Raw genomic sequence first — 11,398 nt, forward strand, 5'->3', positions numbered from 1 at the left:
GCAACGAATTCGATTTAGATGATAAGTCTTCGTCAACGGCGAATAGGTAACCTAAGGCATGAATTAAATTAGCTACATCAACACTTAAACTATTCTAAGTTCCAAAACAGGTTAGGGTTTAATTGACTTACCTAAAAATGAGATTAGAATCGTCGGAATAACGATTCAGATGCGATGGATTAGGTACATAGGGTAACTGGAAAGAATTCTAAGATGATTCACCAACTTCTCTCTCACTTTCTCTCTCTTTTCCTCTCTCTCTCTCTTAGCTAGGGGTTTGGAAAATTCGTATGGAATTTGAGAGTGAGGGTTTAAGGTCTTTATATAGGCCTAAAATTGATGCAATTAGCCCCAGGGCTAAGGTATACTTAGGTTATAACCAAATCATGTCTATTTTGATTCAATGGAGCATTTCTGGAGGTCCTTTTTCTGAATGTGGTCAGACTTAAGCTCACTAATATTGAATCTTAAGCAAGTTACGTTTTCAGTCCGATCGGGTTTCCAGATCGCTCATGGCGGACTAATCTCAATTCAACGGTCACCGAAACTCAATCAGGGCCACAAGCACTTTGACATGTGTGGGCCATCTTCCTTGATCCGAGGGTGAATTTGGGTCAGAATCCAATGGTTAGAATGCTTATAATCGACGCACAAGCGACACAACTCAGATTACTTAAATTCATATTTAATTTCTAAATAAATTCACCTTTCTCACACTCTTCACTCCGGACTCATGCAAATCGTCTCAGGACATCATCTGGACTTGATTTTCGAGGTGATTGTCAAGCCCAATAGGGTGGTCATAATTGCCTAAGTTTATTGCTATCAGACTTTCAACGAGCCGTCCAGGTCTGATGCAAAGTTTCCAAGTACTCCCGAGAGCAACTAGGTTTAGCGTTAAATCCTAGATTTCAGGGTAACTAGCGCTAGCGATTCTACAGGTTTTGGGTCTTATTGATTGTATTTAACGTGGTTGGTGTTAATTTTCACAAGTAATCGAGTTTAGCGCTAGTTAATTCACGTTTAATTTTTAAAAGATTGAGTCCTAAGAGAATTCTAGTTGAGGTGGTGCTCGGGTCTTTGTATGAAATTTTCTGGGATGTTACAGACCAGAATTGCATAATTAAGAGACAGTTCATTCCAAAAGCACGATGGAAGTGTTCGATCATCATTTTTCAATATGGATTGTCAAGATTTCCAAATTGCACGATCCAACGGAGATGCCTATAACTCCATCCATTGATGTCAGATTGGGTCAATTATTGGTCATCTGAATGGTGCATTGTACTATTGCATTTCTGACTGGAATCGTCATATTATGAGACCATTAGGGCATCTGTAACTGGGATCACAGTCATCGGTCCGGAGTGTTTCCTTCAACTCCTTGGCAAATAGTAACCCTCATAACTCTCTCTTAGAGGTCGAATTTAGACAATTTATGGGCATTAGAATGGTAACTTCTCAAGCTTCCAAATGGGACAAGAATTGCTTAATTCAGAGACCGTTCATCCCAAAAGCACGTTGGAACTCTACGATCGTCTTTTTTCAAGATAGATGGTTAAGATTTCCACACTGCGTGATCCATTATAGACGGCTATAAGACCATCCTTTGATGTCAGATTCAGTTAATTATTGGTCATCTGAATGGTACTTTAGTGCTCATTCATTCCTGACTGGAATCGTCGTATTCCGAGACCATTTGGGCATCCGTAAGTGGGATCGCAGTCGTCAGTCCTGAATGTTTCCTTCAACTCCTTGGCCAGTCGTACCCTCATAACTCTCTCTTCAGAGGTCGAATTTAGACAATTTCAGGGCATTGGAATGGTAACTTCTCAAGCTTCCAAATGGGACCAAAATTGGTTAATTAAGAGAACGTTCATCCCAAAAGCACGTTGGAACTCATCGATCGTCATTTTTCAAAATGGATTGTTAAAATTTTTAAATTTCACGATCCAACGGAGACGCCAATAACTCTATCCTTTGATGTCAGATTGGGTCGATTATTGGTCATCTGAATGGTACATTAGTACTAATTCATGCCTGACTGAAATCGTCGTATTACGATACCATTTGGGCATTCATAAGTGGGATCGCAGTCATCGATCCGGAATGTTTCCTTCAACTCGTTGGCAAATAGTAACCCTCATAACTCTCCCTTAGACGTCTAATTTAGACAATTTATGGGCATTAGAATGGTAACTTCTCAAGCTTCCAATTGGGGCCAGAATTGCTTTATTCAGAGACCGTTCATCCCAAAAGCACATTGGAACTCTTCGATCGTCATTTTTCAATATGGATTGTTAAGATTTCCAAATTGCACGAGCCAACGGAGACGCCAATAACTCCATCCATTGATTTCAGATTGGGTCGATTATTGGTCATCTGAATGGTTCATTAGTACTATTTCATTCCTGACTAGAATCGTCGTATTACATAACCATTTGAGCATTCGTAAGTGGGATCGCAGTCGTCGGTCTGGAATGTTTCCTTCAAGTCCTTGGCAAATAGTAACCCTCATAACTCTCCCTTAGAGGTCGAATTTAGAAAATTTATGGGCATTAGAATGGTAACTTCTCAAGCTTCCAAATGGGACCAGAATTGCTTAATTCAGAGACCGTTCATCCCAAAAGCACGTTGGAACTCCTAGATTTTCATTTTTCATTATGGATTGTTAAGTTTCCAAATTGCGCGATCCAACGGAGATGCCCATAACTCCATCCTTTGATGTCAGTTGGGTCAATTATTGGTCATTTGAATGGTACTTCAGTGCTCTTTCATTCCTGACTTGAATAGTCGTGTTCAAAGACCATTCGGGCATCCGTAAGTGGGATTGTAGTCGTCGGTTCTGAATGTTTAATTCAACTCCTTGGCTAATAGTAACCCTCATAACTCTCTCTTCAGAGGTAGAAATTAGACAATTTCAGGGCATTGGAATGGTAACTTCTCAAGCTTCCAAATGGGACCAGAATTGCTAAATTCAAATACCGTTCATCCCAAAAGCACGTTGGAACTCTTCGATCGTCATTTTTCAATATAGATTGCAAAGATTTGTAAATTACGTGATCCAACGGAGATGTCTATAACTCCATCCTTTGATGTCAAATTGGGTCGATTATTGGTCATCTAAATGGTTCTTTAGTGCTCTTTCATTCTTGACTGGAATCGTCATATTTCGAGACCATTCGGGCATCCGTAAGTGGGATCGCAGTCGTCGGTTCTGAATGTTTCCTTCAACTCATTGGCTAATAGTAACCCTCATAACTCTCTCTTCAGAGGTCGAATTTAGACAATTTTAGGGCATTGAAATGGTAACTTCTCAAGCTTCCAAATGGGACCAGAATTGCTAAATTCAGAGACCGTTCATCCCTAAAGTACCTTGGAACTCTTCGATCATCATTTTTCACTTTGGATTGTTAAAATTTCCAAATTGCGCGAGCCAATGGAGACACCTATAACTCCACCATTTGATGTCAGAATGGATCAATTATTGGTCATCTGAATGGTACTTTAGTGCTCTTTCATTCCTGACTGGAATCGTCCTATTCCGTGATCATGTAGCCATCCGTAAGTGGGATTGCAGTCGTCAGTCCGGAATGTTTCCATCAACTCCTTGGCTAATAGTTACTATCATAGCTCTCTCTTCAGAGGTCGAATTTAGACAATTTCAGGTCATTGGAATGGTAACTTCTCAAGCATCCGAATGGGACCAGAATTGCTTAATTCTGAAACCGTTCATCCCAATAGATGGTTGGAACTCTTCGATCGTCATTTTTAAATATGGATAATTAAGATTTTCAAATTGTTCAATCCAATGGAGACGCCTATAATTCCATCCTTTGATGTCAGATTGGGTCAATTATTGGTCATCTAAACGGTACTTTAGTGCTCTTTCATTCTTGACTAGAATCGTCGTATTCCGAGACCATTCAGGCATCCGTAAGTGGGATCGCAGTCGTCGGTTCTGAATGTTTCCTTCAACTCATTGGCCAATAGTAACCCTCATAACTCTCTCTTCGGAGGTCGAATTTAGACAATTTCAGGGCATTGGAATGGTAACTTCTTAAGCTTCCAAATGGGACCAGAATTGTTTAATTAAGATACCGTTCATCCTAAAAGCACATTGGAACTCTTTGATCGTCATTTTTTAATATAGATTAATAAGATTTCTAAATTGCGTGATCCAACGGAGGTGCCTATAACTCCATCCTTTGATGTCAGATTATGTCGATTATTGGTCATCTGAATGGTACTTTAGTGCTCTTTCGTTCCTGACTGGAATCATCCTATTCCGAGACCATGTAGGCATCTATAAGTGGGATTGCAGTCGTCGGTCCTGAATGTTTCCTTCAACTCCTTGGCTAATAGTAACTATCATAACTCTCTCTTCAAAGGTCGAATTTAGACAAGTTTCGGTCATTGGAATGGTGACTTCTCAAGCTTCCAAATGGGACCAGAATTGCTTAATTCAGAGACCTTTCATCCCAAAAGCAAGTTGGAACTCTTCGATCGTCATTTTTCAATATGGATTAATAAGATTTCCAAATTGTGTGATCCAACGGAGACGAATATAACTCCATCCTTTGATGTCAAATTGGGCCGATTATTGGTCATATGAATGGTACTTTAGTGCTCTTTTATTCCTGACTGTGATCTTCATATTACGAGACCATTTGGGCATCCATAGGTGGGATCGCAGTAGTTGGTCTTGAATGCTTCCTTCAACTCCTTGGCCAAAAGTAACCCTCGTAACTCTCTCTTCAGAGGTCGAATTTAGACAATTTCAGGGCATTCGAATGGTAACTTCTCAAGCATCCAAATGGGACCAGAATTGCTTAATTTAGAGACCGTTCATCCCAAAAACAGGTTGGAACTCTTTGATCGTCATTTTTCAATATCGATAATTAAGATTTCCAAATCGCGCGATCCAACAGAGATGCCTACAACTCCATCCTTCGATGTCAAATTGGGTTGATTATTAGTCATCTGAATGGTACTTTAGTGCTCTTTCATCCTAGACTGGAATCTTCGTAATACGAGACCATTTGGGCATCCGTAAGTGGGATCGCAGTCGTCGGTCCGGAATGTTTCTTTCAACTCCTTGGCCAATAGTAACCCTCATAACTCTCTCTTAGAGGTCGAATTTAGTCAATTTATGGGCATTAGAATGGTAACTTCTCAAGCTTCCAAATGGGACTAGAATTGCTTAATTTTGAGACCGTTCATCCCAAAAGCACATTGGAACTCTTCGATCGTCATTTTTTAATATGAATTTTTAAGATTTCCAAATTGCGCGATCCAACGGAGACGTCTACAACTCCATCCTTTGATGTCAGATTGGGTCGATTATTGGTCATCTGAATGGTACTTTAATGCTCTTTCATTCCTAACTGGAATCATCGTATTCTGAGACCATTCGGGCATTCGTAAGTGGGATCACAGTCATTGGTTCTGAACGTTTCCTTCAACTCCTTGGCCAATCGTAACCCTCATAACTCTTTTTTTAGAGGTCGAATTTAAATAATATCAGGGCATTGGAATGGTAACTTCTTAAGCTTCCAAATGGGACTAGAATTGCTTAATTAAGAGACCGTTCATCCCAAAAGCACGTTGGAACATTTCGATCATCATTTTTCAATATAGATTGTTAAGATTTCCAAATTACGCGATCCAATGTAGACACCTATAACTCTATCCTTTGATGTCTGATTGGGTCGATTATTGGTCATCTAAATGGTACTTTAGTGCTCTTTCATTCCTGACCGGAATCGTCGTATTCCGAGACCATTTGGGCATCCGTAAGTGGGATCGCAGTCGTCGGTCCTGAATGTTTCCTTCAACTCCTTGGCCAATAGTAACCCTAATAATTGTCTCTTCAGAGGTCGAATTTAGACAATTTCAGGGCATTGGAATGGTAACTTCTCAAGCTTCCAAATGGGACCAGAATTGCTTAATTCAGAGACCGTTCATCCCAAAAGCACGTTGGATATCTTCGATCGTCATTTTTCAATATGGAGTGTTAAGATCTCCAAAGTGCGTGATCCATTGTTGGCGGCTATAAGACCATCCTTTGATGTCAGATTGAGACGATTATCGGTCATCTGAATGGTACATTAGTGCTATTTCATTCCTGACTTGAATCGACATATTATGAGACCATTTGGGCATCCATAAGTGGGATCACAGTCATCGGTCCAGAATGTTTTCTTCAACTCCTTGGCCAATAGTAACCCTCATAACTCTCTCTTCAGAGGTCGAATTTAGACAATTTTAGGGCATTAGAATGGTCACTTCTCAAGCTTCCAAATGGGACCAGAATTGCTTAATTCAGAAGCCGCTCATCCTAAAAGCACGATGGAACTCTTCGGTCGTCATTTTTCAATATGGATTAATAAGATTTTTAAATTATATAATCCAACGAAGACGCCTATAACTCCATCCTTTGATGTCATATTAGGTCAATTATTGGTCATTTGAATGGTACTTTAGTGCTCTTTCATTCCTGACTGTGATCGTCGTATTACGAGACCATTTGGGCATCCGTAAGTGGGATCGGAGTCGTCGGTCCTGAATGTTTCCTTCAACTCCTTGGCCAATAGTAACCCTCATAACTCTCTCTTCAGCGGTGAATTTAGACAATTTCAAGGCATTGAAATGGTAACTTCTCACGCTTTTAATTGGGACCAGAATTGCTTAATTCAGAGACTGTTGATCCCAAAAGCACATTGGAACTCTTCGATCGTCATTTTTCACTATGGATTGTTAAGATTTCCAAATTGCAAGATCCAATGTAGACGCCTATTCCTCCATCCTTTGATGTCAGATTGGGTCGATTATTGGTCATCTAAATGGTACTTAAGGGCTCTTTCATTCCTGACTGGAATCGTCGTATTCTGAGACCATTTGGGCATCTGTAAGTGGGATCGCAGTCGTCGGTCCTGAATGTTTCCTTCAACTCCTTGGCCAATAGTAACGCTCAAAACTCTCTCTTCAGACGTCGAATTTAGACAATTTCAGGGCATTGGAATGGTAACTTCTTAAGCTTCCAAATGGGACCAGAATTGCTTAATTCAGAGACCGTTCATCCTAAAAGCACGTTAGATATCTTCAATTGTCATTTTTCAATATGGAGTGTTAAGATCTCTAAATTGCATGATCCATTGTAGACGGCTATAAGACCATCCTTTGATGTCGGATCGAGTTGATTATTGGTCATCTGAATGGTACATTAGTGCTATTTCATTCTTGACTGGAATCATCGTATTACGAGACCATTCAGGCATTCGTAAGTGGGATCGCAGTCGTCGGTCCAGAATGTTTCCTTCAACTCCTTGGCCAATAGTAACCCTCATAACTCTCTTTTTAGAGGTCGAATTTAAACAATCTTAGGGCATTGGAATGTTAACTTCTCAAGCTTCGAAATGGGACCAGAATTGCTTAATTAAGAGACCGTTCATCCCTAAAGCACGTTGGAACTTTCGATCATCATTTTTCAATATAGATTGTTAAGATTTCCAAATTGTGCGATCCAATGGAGACACCTAAAACTCCATCCTTTGATGTCAGATTGGGTTGATTATTGTTCATCTGAATGGTACTTTAGTGCTCTTTCATTCCTGACCGGAATCGTCGTATTACAAGATCATTTGCGCATCCGTAAGTGGGATCGCAGTCGTCGGTCCTGAATGTTTCCTTCAACACCTTGGCCAATAGTAACCCTCATAACTCTCTCTTCAGAAGTCGAGTTTATACAACTCTAGGGTATTCGAATGGTAACTTCCCAAGCTTTCAAATGGGAAATAATTGCTTAATTTAGAGACCGTTCATCCCAAAAGCACCTTGGAACTCTTTGATCGTCATTTTTCACTATGGATTGTTAAGATTTCCAAATTGCAAGATCCAATGGAGACGCCTATTCCTCTATCCTTTGATGTCAGATTGGGTCAATTATTGGTCATCTAAATGGTCCTTTAGTGCTCTTTCATTCCTGACTGGAATCGTCGTATTCAGAGACCATTTGGGCATCTGTAAGTGGGATCGCAGTCGTCGGTCCTGAATGTTTCCTTCAACTCCTTGGCCAATAGTAACGCTCATAACTCTCTCTTCAGACGTCAAATTTAGACAATTTCAGGGCATTGGAATTGTTACTTCCCAAGCTTCCAAATGGGACTAGAATGGCTTAATTCAGAGACCGTTCATCCCAGAAGCACGTTGGATATCTTCAATTGTCATTTTTCAATATGGAGTGTTAAGATCTCCAAATTGCGTGATCCATTATAGACGGCTATAAGACCATCCTTTGATGTGGGATTTAGTTGATTATTGGTCATCTGAATGGTACATTAGTGCTATTTCATTCCTGACTCGAATCATCGTATTACGAGACCATTTGGGCATCCGTAAGTGGGATCGCAGTCATCGGTCCAGAATGTTTTCTTCAACTCCTTGACCAATAGTAACCCTCATAACTCTCTCTTCAGAGGTCGAATTTAGACAATTTCAGGGCATTGGAATGGTAACTTCTCAAGCTTCCAAATGGGATCAGAATTGCTTAATTCAGAGACCGTTCATCCCAAAAGCACGTTGGAACTCTTCGATCGTCATTTTTCAATATGGATTAATAAGATTTCCAAATTAAGTGATCTAACGGAGACGCCTGTGACTCCATCCTTTGATGTTAGATTGGGTCGATTATTGGTCATCTGAATGGTACTTTAGTGCTCTTTCATTCCTGACTGTGATCGTCATATTACGAGACCATTTGGGCATCCGTAAGTGGGATCGGAGTCGTCAGTCCTGAATGTTTCGTTCAACTCCTTGGCCAATAGTAACCCTCATAACTCTATCTTCAGCGGTCGAATTTAGACAATTTCAGGGCTTTGGAATGGTAACTTCTGAAGCTTACAATTACAACCAGAATTGCTAAATTCAGAGACCGTTCATCCCTAAAGCACGTTGGAACTCTTCGATCGTCATTTTTCACGATGGATATTTAAGATTTCCAAATTGTGCGATCCAATAAAGACACCTATTCCTGCATCCTTTGATGTCAGATTGTGCTGATTATTGGTCATCTAAATGGTTCTTTAGTGCTCTTTTATTCCTGACTGGAATCGTCGTATTCCGAGACCTTTCGGGCATTCATAAGTGGGATCACAGTCATCAGTTCTGAATGTTTCCTTCAACTCCTTGGCCAATAGTAACCCTCATAGCTTACTCTTCAGAGGTCGAATTTAGACAATTTCAGGGCATTGGAATGGTAACTTCTTAAGCTTCCAAATGGGACCAGAATTGCTTAATTAAGAGACCGTTCATCCCAAAAGTACATTGGAACTCTTCAATCATCATATTTTAATATAGATTATTAAGATTTCCAAATTACGCGATCCAACGGAGATGCCTATAACTCCATCCTTTGATGTCAGATTGGGTCGATTATTGGTCATCTGAATGGTACTTTAGTGCTCTTTCATTCCTAACTGGGATCGTCGTATTCTGAGACCATTTGGGCATCCGTAAGTGGTATCGGAGTCGTCGGTCCTGAATGATTCCTCCAACTCCTTGGCCAATAGTGACCTAAATAACTCTCTCTTCAGAGGTCGAATTTAGACAATTTCAGGGCATTGGATTGGTAACTTCTGAAGCCTCCTAATGGGATTAGAATTGCTTAATTCAGAGACCGTTCATCCCTAAAGCATGTTGGAACTCTTCAATCATCAGTTTTAACTATGGATTGTTATGTTTTCCAAATTGCTTGATCTATTGGAGACGCCTAATCCTCCATCCTTTGATGTTAGATTTTGTTGATTATTGATCATCTGAATGGTACTTTAGTGTTCTGTCATTCCTGACTGGAATCCTCGTATTCCGAGAACATTTGGGCATCCATAAGTGGGATCGCAGTCGTCGGTCCTGAATGTTCCCTTCAACTCCTTGGCCAATCGTGACCCTCATAACTCTCCCTTTTGTGGTCGAATTTAAACAATTTTAGGGCATTGGAATGGTAACTTCTCAAGCTTCCAAATGGGACCAGAATTGCATGATTAAGAGACCGTTCATCTAAAAGCATTTTGGAACTCTTCGGTTGTCATTTTTCAATATGGATTGTTAAGATTTCCAAATTGTGCGATCCAACGGATACGCCTATAACTCCATCCTTTGATGTCAGATTGGGTCGATTATTGGTCATCTGAATGGTACTTTAGTGCTCTTTCATTCCTGACAGGAATCGTTATATTTCGAGACATTTTGGGCGTCCGTAAGTGGGATCGCAATCGTTGGTCTTGAATGTTTCCTTCAACTCCTTGGCCAATCATAACGCTCATAACTCTCCCTTTAGAGGTCGAATTAAGACAATTTCAGCGCATTGGAATGGTAACTTATCAAGGTTCCAAATGGGCAAAATTGCTTAATTCAGAGACCGTTCATCCCAAAAGCACGTTGGAACTCTTCGATTGTCATTTTTCAAAATGGATTGTTAAGATCTCTAAATTGCATGATCCAATGTAGACGGCTATAATAGCACCCTTTGATGTCAGATTGAGTCAATTATTGCTCATCTGAGTGGTACTTTTGTGCTATTTCATTCCTAACTGGAATCATCGTATTACGAGACCATTTGGGCATCCGAAAGTGGGATCGCAGTCGTCGGTCCGGAATGTTTCCTTCAATTCCTTGGCCAATAGTAACCCTAATAACTCTCTCTTCAGCGGTCGAATTTAGACAATTTCAGGGCATTGGAATGTTAACTTCTCAAGCTTACAATTGGGATAAGAATTGCTTAATTCAGAGACCGTTCATCCCTAAAGCACGTTGGAACTCTTCGATCGTCATTTTTCACTACGGATTGTTAAGGTTTAAAAATTGCATGATCCAATGGAGACGCTTATTCCTCCATCCTTGATGTCAGATTGGGTTGATTATTGGTCATCTAAATGGTACTTTAGTGCTCTTTCATTCCTGACTGGAATCGTCGTATTCTGAGACCATTTGGGCATCCGTCAGTGGGATCGCAGTCGTCGGTCCTGAATGTTTCCTTCAACTCCTTGGCCAATAGTAACCCACATAACTCTCTCTTTAGAGGTCGAATTTAGACAATTTTAGGGCATTGGAATGGTAACTTCTTAAGCTTCCAAATGGGACCAGAATTGCATAATTTAGAGACCGTTCATCCCAAAAGTAGGTTGGAACTCTTCGATCTTCATTTTTTAATATGGATAATTTAGATTTCCAAATTGAGCGATCCAATAGAGATGCCCATAACTCCAACCTTTAATGTCAGATTGGGTCAATTATTGGTCATCTAATGGTACTTTAATGCTCTTTCATTCCTGACTGGGATCGTCGTATTCCGAGATCGTTCGGGCATCCGTAAGTGGGATCGCAGTCGTTGGTCCTAAAT

The sequence above is a fragment of the Magnolia sinica genome, chromosome 8 (assembly GCF_029962835.1).
Source record: "Magnolia sinica isolate HGM2019 chromosome 8, MsV1, whole genome shotgun sequence".
NCBI lineage: Eukaryota > Viridiplantae > Streptophyta > Magnoliopsida > Magnoliales > Magnoliaceae > Magnolia > Magnolia sinica.